A 10,021-nucleotide genomic window follows, 5' to 3' on the forward strand; every position below is an offset into this window, starting at 1 on the left:
CTTGAAGGCGGGTCCGACTCCCACGTCCTGCCCCCCCTCCCTGGCACCCCCCCGCCAGCCCCCCCCCCATCCAGGCAACACCGCCTCCCCCTGGGCCAGCGGCCGGCAGAGGGGTGGGCGTCAAATCGGATGAATGACCTTTTCTGTGTTCTGCCCCCACCCTGCCCAGCCCGGTGAGCCTGACTGCCCCCCTCCACCGGGCACCCCCCAACCGGGGGTCTTCTTTGCTGCCAGGGAGGCAGCCTGGGAGGACCCGGTCTGGGTGGAGGGATGAGCTGTTTGGTTCTCTGCACGGACAGGGCCGGGAAATTGAGTCTGACACCTGGCAGGGCCCACAGCCCGGGCGGCGAGTCAGGGAGGCCCGCCAGGCGCCCCCGGGGCCAGCCCCTCTCTGGGGTCCTGGCAGAGGCCAGCAGCGGGCACGCCCGGGGGACCGCGGGGTGGCAGGCCGCCCGGGGGGAATGGAAAAGCTCAAGCATGGATCGCAGCAGGTCTGACAGTGTTCTGTGTTGATGTGAGCTCCGGGGGAGGAATTGGTGCACTTTTGCCAAGGACAGGGGATTCCCAGTAGCCACCGCCCCCACGTGCTTGGGCCACGGCTGGGGCCACCTTTGCCACCACTGCCACACCCTCCCTGCCAGCAAGACCCTGAACTCCTCTGCCCGAGATACCTCCTGGCACTCGGTGTCCCCTTCCATCTTTTGGGGTGTCTTTCTCGGCAGACCCTCTGCTGGGTCCTGCCTCCCCCTCCTGGATGCGATCAGTGGCTTTGGGCTGCTCGGTATCCACCCAGTAGGGCCCTTGCTTGTCCTGCGTGGTTGTGCCTGGGTCTGGCTTCCTCCCTGGAGTGGGGCGGTCTGCCCCCAGCTCACCTCTCCATCGCTCTGGGCCCCCCCGGGCCCTGGGCTGACTGCTGGGTAGGCAGCCCCTCTGCTGTTGGCTGCCTGGGCCACGCCTGATGGTCACCCTGGAAGGCTACCAGACACCTTCCTGCCCATTGTCACATCACTCAGTATCCAAGGGTGACACTGACCAGGTCAGAGAGGGCTTCGAGGCTGAGCTGCAGGGGGTCACATGAGTTTCTGTGTTTAGGGGAGAGCTCCTGGGCCAGGGATCCTTCTCAGCAGTTCTGGCTGCTCCAGTCCACCCTCACTGCCACCAGCCTCTGCACGGACCCTGTCAGCTCCACCGTGGTCACCACCACCTCCACCCCCATCCTTTCCAGCACTTCTACCATCAGCAGCAGCTTCACAGCCTCCACCATCCCCATCCCTGCCTGGTCTGGGCCCCTGAGGCTCCGAGATGCTCTGAAACCAGCAGGTGTGTGCATGGGTTGGGGTTGAGCCCGGGCGGGGCGTGTGGCCTCATCCGCTCCGTGGATCACGTCTGCCTGGGAGCTGGGACTCCTCCCTGGCCCGGCAGCGGCAGCCTGGTGGTCAGTCTTCCTGGCTCGGAGCCCAGGCAGCCGATGCCAAGTGTCCCTGCGCAGCTCGCATCAGGGCACCTGGTTCCCGCACTGAGCATCTGACTTCAAAGAAACAAGGTGGGGGTCCCGGGCAGGGGAAGAGCCGGGGTTGGGGACAAGTCAGTGCCCTGGCTCTGCCACAGATATGGTGTGGCCTCTGCATGTCACCACCCCTCTCTGGGCCTCCCTTTCTCATCTGTGTCGGGGCAGGAGCTTCCGGGGGGCAGAGGTTGGTCAGACACAGTGTGTCCACTCCTCTGCCCACCCGAGGGAGGGGTGCGCTGTGGGGTCCCCTGCATGCCCCCGGGCCCCACCACCTACCAGCTGCGAGACTGTGTAGAGTCACGCTCCGCCCGGCTGAGCCTGCTTCCTCATCTGTAAAAAAAGGGACAAACTCTAGTCTCCACCTCTGAAGGCATCCAGGAGGATTAGCCGAGGTCATCCACGCACAGCCCTTAGGTGAGCGCTGACCTGTGAGCCCGGCAGTGCGGGGGTGGTGTAACCCCACTTTGCAGGGCTGGAGGGAGAGGCTTGGGGGACAGAGCTGGAGGGGGTAGCAGGGATTTGGAGCCAGGCTGCGAGCCCCCAGTTTCCTTTTCTGAGCTGCTGCTGGCACGCTGGGTGTGCACCCAGGCTGCGAGGGGCACATGGGGGAGGCCCGGCCCCCAGCCCTGGAGCCCTCCGTCTGGACCGTGGAGGGCTGAAGATTGCACCCTGGCAGTGGAGCTGGGGGAAAAGGATCCCAGGAAGGGCTGGGTTGGGCCTTAGGGGACCAGTGGAGATGGGAAGGGCACCCCTGCTCAAGGAGTCTGAGCAAGCAAAGCAAATGTTGGGGACAGAGTGGGCCCTGCGTATGTGGGGACAGAAAGGGGACCCCTGGCCAGTGGGGAGCAGAAGGTTCCTGGACTCTGAACGTCAAGTCTTGAAGGATCCCTGGAGGCCCCCAGCTCATCCTTCTCGTTCAGAGGAGAAGCCAAGCCAGAGAAGGGCAGGGCAAGGGCAGGGCAAGGGCAGAAGCCACTGACACCAGGCCCACGGGGCTGGTAGTGTCTTTCCATCAGCCACACCTTCCAGCTCGGGGACTTCCCTCCCTTCCCCTCCCCCTCATCTGGGTCCTGGGTTCTAGGTTCTTCCCCAGAGGAGGCCTTCAGGAGGCGACAGTCAAAGGAGCGATGCCGTGACGTTGGGGTTTCCAGCAGTGGTGAGAAGGTGAATGGGGGGGGGGCTCCATCCCCCGCTGCCGTCTGGGGGTGCTGGCTAAGCCCTCTCCACCTAGAGCTGCCATTTAAGGATAACAGACCCTGCACCGTGTCGTCTTCATTTTGCAGTGGAGAAACTGAGGCTCAGAGCTGTTACGTAGCTTGCCCAAGGTCGAGTAGCTAGAACCTGCCGAGCTGGGGTGGGATTCAAAGCCTGCCAGACACCCCTCGGGAGACCCACACGAGAACCTCCTGTCCCTGTCCACTTGGCCTAGGGTCCGAGGGGGGACCATGTCGGGCTGGCCCGGGAGCCGGGGAGGGGGTGGAAAACGAGATGAGCTGCAGCTACCACGGCCAGCTGCCCGCACGCCAGGGCTCCCTGCCACCCACCGTCCACCCCTTCACTGCCAGGGCCCGCTGCCTATGGCCCCACGGGTAGCTGGAATGCCCGGGCTCCTGGGGCCGCCACCCGCTCTCACAGGCCCTGGCACGGGTCCCCTCGCCCATGGGCCCAGACGCCCCCCGCACCGTCCACAGGCGAGCCCCGGGCCAGCCTCCAGCCCTGGGCAGCCGTGGGCCTGAGCAGGCAGGCTGAATCCTGGGGGCTCCTCTGTGAACACAGCCCCATTGTGCGGGAGGCAAGGGGCCTCTGTTCCTGCCTCTGGCCGAGGGTGGTTCAAGCCTGGCATCTGGACCTGGCTCCAGGCTGCCCGGGCACAGGAGCCCCGTTGGCTTCCAGAGCCCCCGGTGCCCACCACCCACCCAGGGGGAAGCTGCCTTGGGTGGGAGAGGGGAGCCGGGGCCCAGGCATTCTAGGAGGGGGTTCCAGGTAAAAGGAGGACAGTGGAGGTCCACCCAGCCTCCCCACCCACAGCCTACACACCTCTCCCTGCCCTGCCTCTGGCTGTCTCGTCTCCGTGGGAGTTCTGGAGCCTTCCAGGCCCCTCTTGACCCTTGGCCCCTCGATTCCAGTTCATTAGTGCATTTGGCCCACAGTGCTCCTCTGACAGCTCCCCCTCTTTCGCTCCAGCTCCGCCATCACTGCGCCAGCACTGGCCTCTCCACCTCTTACTGGAATCATCGCACCAGCCCCTGCCAGAGCCGCCCCACCTGCCCCACCCCTGCCTGCCCACCCCATCAGCAATCAGGGGCCCTTCCAGGAGGGCCAAGTCTGCCAGGCCGGGCCTTCCCCGGCTCCTGTGGTCTGCAGAGAAAGGTCCAGTTCCCTCGCTGGGGAGTCGGGGTTCGGGGGGTCCAGGCCCCTAAGGCAGCCTTGCCCCCAGTCTCCCCTGAACCTCACTGTCCTTCCAGGAGGACCCCTTGTGGCCGTTGGAGAGCCTGAGCTGCTAGGCAGCGCCTTCTCACCCCAGAATGTTCTCCGTGTGAGATTTGGCTAAAACGCCCCCTTCCCCGTGGCACTGTCAACGGAGAAATGAACTGAGCTGCAAGGCCACGGAGGCATGTATTTGGGGGGTCTTAGAATTGCAATTCAGGGTGCAAAGATTCAGGTAACAACCCAAATCCTGTCCTTGTCTTGACATTTCCAGGCAAAGGGTTTTTTTTGTTTTTTTTTTGAGAAAAAGATTTGGGCAAGTTCTTGGTGGCTGGCGGGTGTTTGAGACGCTCCGGTTCCCTCGGGTTAGAGAGTTAGCAGTTCTTTATCTCGTGCTGTGTTTTATGATGTCCGGATGTCCTTGGGGTTGGACGAATGTCGTTGCTTGAGGCTTTGCCCACTTGGGCGTTAGCAAAATCTGGTGGAGCTTTGCCGAAGCGTAGTCTCCAGAGAAGCCTCCCGACTCCATTTCAAATCTCTTCGCTGTACTAGCTCTATTTTATTTTTAAGGACGTGGGGACCCGATGGCCACACCGCTCCCCTGTGCTCCCCACCTAGATCCTATGTCCCATGGGGTGTCATGCTTGGGGGGTCCCGATTTGGGTCTGTCTTCCCCACCAAAAGCCCCCCAGAGGCAGGGATCAGTGCCGTTTCCTTTCTGTCTGTTTATCCAGAGCCCAGCACTGGCTCCAGCCCCTAGAAGCAGCCCAGGAGTTGCCTTCACTCATGCATCCACTCGGTGCTCAGGCGTGTCCTTTGATGCAGGAGAAGCATTGTCGGGCGGGGAAGCCTGGGGCCCATGCTCTAGTTCACAGGGTCTGGGGGCGGCTGAGGGGACGGGGAGACCCTGAATACCGGTGTCTGGCTCGGGGACTCTGGCCCCTGCACGACTTGGGCTGGGAGTCAATCTCTGCCGCTTCCTAGCTGTGCATTTGGGGAAAGCCACTCACCCCCTCTGAGTCTCCGTTTCCTCACCTATAAAGGTGGATAAGGACGTGTCCCCTCAGCCTGCTGTGAGCAGAGACGGGCTCCTGGGAAGCCCACTGTGGTGCCCATAGACAGTGACTCCCACCCCTTCCTGTCGCAGGCGGCTCCTGGCTCAGTGCCAGATGCTGGGGGCTAGCCTCAAAGAAGCGGGGAGTAGAGACCTCCGCTCTGCAGAAGCCATAGCCACCCAGCCCCGCCCTGCGAGGGTGTGAGGGCCTAAGGCTCCCACGAGGCCTGGAGGGCCCCCCACCCTGGAGAAGGGGCTGCCTGTGCCAGGGGCACCGGGTGTGCCTGCCTGCCCTCCACAACCCTTGGCGGCCCAGTGGGGCTGGGCAGCGGGGCCTGCATGCCCGGCATTGGCAGCAGGGTGGCCTCCCAGCCGTCAGCAGTGCCTGGGCACTGGCCTCCTGAGGGTGGAGACAGGCCGAGCCAGGGCCCAGGACATCATCTCCCCTCAGTCCTGGCTCCCGGGCAGGGCCACGTGTCCCCCCTCTGACTGGCATCTCTCAGGCAGGACCTGTGCCCCCTTCAGAGTAGACGTCCCAGGTCAGAGTTTTGTCTCCCACTCAGAGCCTTTGCAGAGTCTGGTTGTGTCTCCCTCAGACTGACTTAGCCATCAGGCAGGCTCACATCTCCTCTCTCATCCCAGCTTCCTGGCACAGGGCCTGACTCCTGCTCAGAGAAGGGAGGAAGGGGGGTTGCAAGAACATTCTGGAAGGACGTGGCGTGAGAAGCCCCTGGCGGTGAGGGACCCAGGTGGTGATTCGAGACTCTGCAAGGGGCTCCAAGAGAGGGCCGTCCAGTGGCTGAGGAGTGATGGATGAGAAGTGAGAGGCCAGGTAGGCACTCTGGCACCCCAAAACGGGACCTTTGTCCTGAAGATTGGAAGATTGTGGGCAGCCAGAGAAAGAAGCAAGAAGGTCCAATGGTGTTTCCCGCAGTCTTGCTGGCTGCTGCAGAGGCCACGGGGCACAGAGATGGGGCCCGGGCTGGCCGGTGGGGGTGGGATGGGCAAGAGTGGGCAGGTGGGGCCTTCTGGGGGGAAGAGGCGGCTGGGGTTGGTGGTGGAGGACATGGAATGGGGGCCCGATGGGGCAGCTAGGTCCCACTGCCTGCTTTCTGGCTTGGACAGCTGAGGTGGGGTCCACAGGAGAAGCAAGTGGGGAGGCGGTGATGAGAGCTCACACCTCCACGGGCAACACAGGTGGAGGTGGCTGAATGCAGCTTGGGGAGGTGTGTCCCAGGCATGGACTTTGGGAGTGGGGCTGGGGATGGGTGCATGGATGGAGTTGATATGTCACCTGGCGGAGAGGAGAGAATCTGAGACTGAGTTTGGGGGGCCCTGCCTCAGTGTCCTAGCCTATAAAACAGGAGGATGGTGGCTTCTTGGCCTGAACTATGGGTGGTTGAGTGCCAAAGAACTGATGCTCAAAGCTCTGTGGACCCCCTGATTCCCCAGCTCCTGGACCCCTCCTGCCCCTGCACCCAACCCTGAGACCTTTCTCCCCACCCTCCAGTCCCTCAACTCAGCACGGAGCCCTCATGCTCCTCTGGAATTTTCCAGGTGGAGATTTGTCTCCAAGGCCCTCTCTGGTTCCTAATGCCCAGGGCACCCTGTCTCCAGCACCCCACCCCAGGAGATTAGCGGGCTGCCGACCAAGCCTCCTGCTGGAGAACTGGGCCCTCCCCGTGGCCAAGGAAGGAGACAGGCCCCTGGTGACCCCCGGGTACCTCTCCCTGCTCCCCACCTGTTCCAGACACATTGGCGATTTATCTTTCTCTGTTGTTTACTGTGTGGAGGCCAGGCCTTCCAGCCAACTCGGACGTTGAACGGGCCAGCGGCCGCCCGAGACGTCTATCCCAGCCAAGCTCAGAGGAGCCCCCCACCCACCGTCCCTTGCACCGCCCCAGAGCCAAGCAAGGCCTGAGTGTGACCTGGCCAGACTCTTCGTGGGGGGTCCGTCTCCCCTCTTGCCTGCCCGTGTTGACAGCCTCGCTCATGTTTGCTTCGCGATTTTATTCTGGGTGACACCCCAGTCTGGACAGGGCCTGCGTGGCCCCCTGCTGAGGTTCTTGGCGTCTCCTGGGCCCCAGGCTCCCCGTCCATCGTTTCCCTGAGGCCTTACCACTGCCGTGGTGGGGGTGCTGATCGCCCACCCCGAGGAGGAGCCGGCGAGCCCGGGTTGGTGCGCTGGGGGGAGCAGCACGGGGAGCCTGTGCTTTCTGCTGCTCCCTGAGGAGGTGTGCATATGCACGTGTGTGTTTGTGTGTGTGAGCACGGGTATGCATGTGCATGTGTGTATGTGCATGTGGGCGTATGTGTGCCTATGCACGATTGCACGAGTGCGTGTGTGTGCACATATGTTTGGGTTCAGGAGAGGTTCAGACTCCCCCCACAGCCTGTCAACTGTTGCTATGCCTCCAACACACACACACCCACACGGCTGGAAGGGCTAAGGATGTGGTGCTCACAAACCTGGCTCCCAGGCCTGCCTCGCTCCGTTACAGTCACGTGACCGCGGCCAGGTCACTTCACCCCCCTGGGCCTCAGTTTCCTTTGGGTTAAGAGGGAGCCTGTGACGGTTGTAAACCTGGGACCTGTCTGCCCCTCTGTCTCCCAGCCGCAGTTCTCCATCTTTCCAGAAAAAAACACACCTGTGCCCGAACACCAGATTCTGTAGGTCCCCAGAAGTCCCTCTGGGAATCTTCTAGTTGAAGATTCTCTATGGGGCTGGACCAAAAAATCCTCGGGAGGCCCAGAGCGGCCTGCAGCAAATGTGGATGTCCTCCTGGAGACGAGCAAGGGGCCTGGGGCCACCCCACCAATGTGGTGGCTGAAGCTGCGATGTACCCCAGGAAAGGTCATGTTGTTTCCATCCGTTCCTGTGGGTGTATTGTAGGTGGGACCTTTGGATTAGGTTATTTCAATTGAGACGTGACCCACCTCACTCAAGGTAGGTTTTAGTCCTTGTTATGGAGTCCTTTATAAGAGAAGAAATTAAGAGACGTTCGCAGACAAAGTCCCAAAACAGCTAAGAGGGGAGGCTCCTGAAGGCAGAAGCTGAAAGCTACGAAACCCAGGGGCCAAGGACCAGCAGATACAGGCCATGTGCCATCCCCGGTGACAGAGGAGCCCTGGATGACAGCAGCCTGCCTTCATGGTCCGGAAATCGTCTTGTGGATGCTGTAACTTGGACATTTTCATGGTCTAAGAACAGTAAATTGTAAGCTAATAAATCCGCATTGTAAAAGCCAGCCCATGTCTGGTATATTGTGTTCCAGCAGATTTACCAAACCGAAACAACCAGTGTAACAAAATGATGGAGCATTTCTCAGACACCTGGGGCTGCAGCAATACCCTGCTGGAGACTTTGAGGCAAAAGATTGGAGGGCCCCCACCCCCCCACCTCTAGAAATGAAAGGGTCTTCAGTGCTCGTGTTGTCATGTTCCCCGGGCTGAGTGGCTCCCCGGTCCCCTGGCTGAGCCCGAAAGGCGAGACCCAGGTTAGAAGGGCTTGGAAAGCTCCGGGGCCAAGGAGAGGGAGTGCGGGGGCTTTACAGGAGAACACACCACCCCGGAGCCGCGTGGTGTGGCAGGCAGATGGCAGGGGCTTTGTGAGCGTGTTCCTTCTTTATTGTGTGTTGACAGCAGGCCCTGCTGCGTAACACTTCCCAACACGTCCCTATACCTCGGGGATTGGAGCTCCAGCGGCCAATTGCAGCAGCTGGGTGAGTCCACCTGGGGATGCTCAAAGACAGGTCCGGGAGTTCTGTCACCTCCTTGGAAACATCAGTTCCTGGGGCCACCTCCTCGCGTGGCCTCCTGGGTTGGGCTGAATTCCTGGGGTCTGTCATGCTGAGCCCCCTGTGCAGCCCCCCAGGGCCCTCCAGGGCTGGCTGAGGAGCTAATGGGTAAGATGGTGGCTGCTTTGTGGCCAAAGCAGGGGCGGCTCAGGGGTGCCTGGGAAAAGGAAAAGGACCACCCCAAGCACATGCAATCAGAAAGAGGACAGCCGCTTTCTGCGCCGCCGCTCCACAGACCTGGCAGGTTGGAGGCTCCCTCCAGGGACCCATGGTCTCAGTGCCCAAGGGAACCAGGACTGGGCATTCCTTGCCCTTCTCTGAGGCTGCCCCAGGTCCCGAGAAGTCGCCACCTGTCCTGCACCAGCCGAGGGCATCCAAGGAGGGGATCCAAGCCTCTTTCCTGGAATGCATTGGAAGGGAGCCGGAATGGGAGGCTTCCAAAGGGCCAGGAATCAGCTGATCCACAAGAGACAGGCGGGGCGAGGGATCGTTCCAGAGAGCCAAGTCTGGGAGTGGGGAAGGAGGCTCCTGGGTGCACGTGTGTGAGCATGTGCCCAGGGGTCTCTTTCCAGAGAGTATAGTGAGAATCCGACATGCATCCCACAGTCAGAGGCAGGCAGGCCTTACTCAAGCTGGGGTGCAGCTGGGTGAGGGCACGTCTTGGCCAAGCTACATTTGGGGCTCACAGCCCCCCACCCCACCCCCACACCCACGCTGCACCCAGCATCTCCCTCTGACTGCTCAGCTTTCAGAGAAAAGAGTTCTGGGGGTTGAAGCTCTTGGGAGAGCCTATAAAAGTGCCAATAAATGCATTCACGTCCCTTAAAATAACGCCGTAATAATGCATGTTGGAGGAGACAGCATCTCACGCGTTTCGAATCACAGTCATGGGGACGGCGTGATTAATTTCCATCTATCATCTTTCCTGCGCCCTAGAAACGTCCATGTCTTGGACCAGCCCTCCCTACCCGCCCCACATCTCGGCTTCAACCAGACGCTCATAAATCTGTCTTGCTTGTTCCACACGAGCTGCCTGGGAAAAGGCCCCATTTGCCGCGTCTGCTCCCCTGTCCAAACATTCAGCGCCTTCGAGATTTTATGATTGTGTGTTTTTGACTTGGTCCCCTGAGTCCCCTGTGGGAAGAGAGAGGGGAGAGGCTGTGGATGTCCTCGGATTCACCCCGGAGCCTGGAGGACTGCGGAAACCCTCGGCAGCCGCGAGGGACCCCAGGG

The 10,021-nt window shown here is 61.5% G+C and overlaps 1 long non-coding RNA gene across 4 annotated transcripts; it reads left to right on the forward strand.

Moving 5' to 3' along the window:
* The first annotated feature begins 1,028 nt into the window (after window positions 1-1,028).
* On the forward strand, window positions 1,029-8,471 carry LOC143667126 (uncharacterized). 4 transcript variants are annotated; one of them, XR_013167860.1, is made up of 7 exons: window positions 1,029-1,320; window positions 1,490-1,543; window positions 1,853-1,924; window positions 2,592-2,674; window positions 2,794-2,835; window positions 3,695-4,122; window positions 5,634-8,471. It is a non-coding gene; the product is annotated as an uncharacterized LOC143667126 (long non-coding RNA). The 4 variants fall into 4 exon arrangements; XR_013167859.1 differs by lacking the exon at window positions 5,634-8,471 and having other exon boundaries at window positions 3,695-4,237; XR_013167862.1 differs by lacking the exons at window positions 2,794-2,835; window positions 5,634-8,471 and having other exon boundaries at window positions 3,695-4,237.
* The last annotated feature ends 1,550 nt before the right edge of the window (window positions 8,472-10,021 follow it).

This window comes from Tamandua tetradactyla, chromosome 23 (genome assembly GCF_023851605.1).
Source record: "Tamandua tetradactyla isolate mTamTet1 chromosome 23, mTamTet1.pri, whole genome shotgun sequence".
Lineage (NCBI taxonomy): Eukaryota > Metazoa > Chordata > Mammalia > Pilosa > Myrmecophagidae > Tamandua > Tamandua tetradactyla.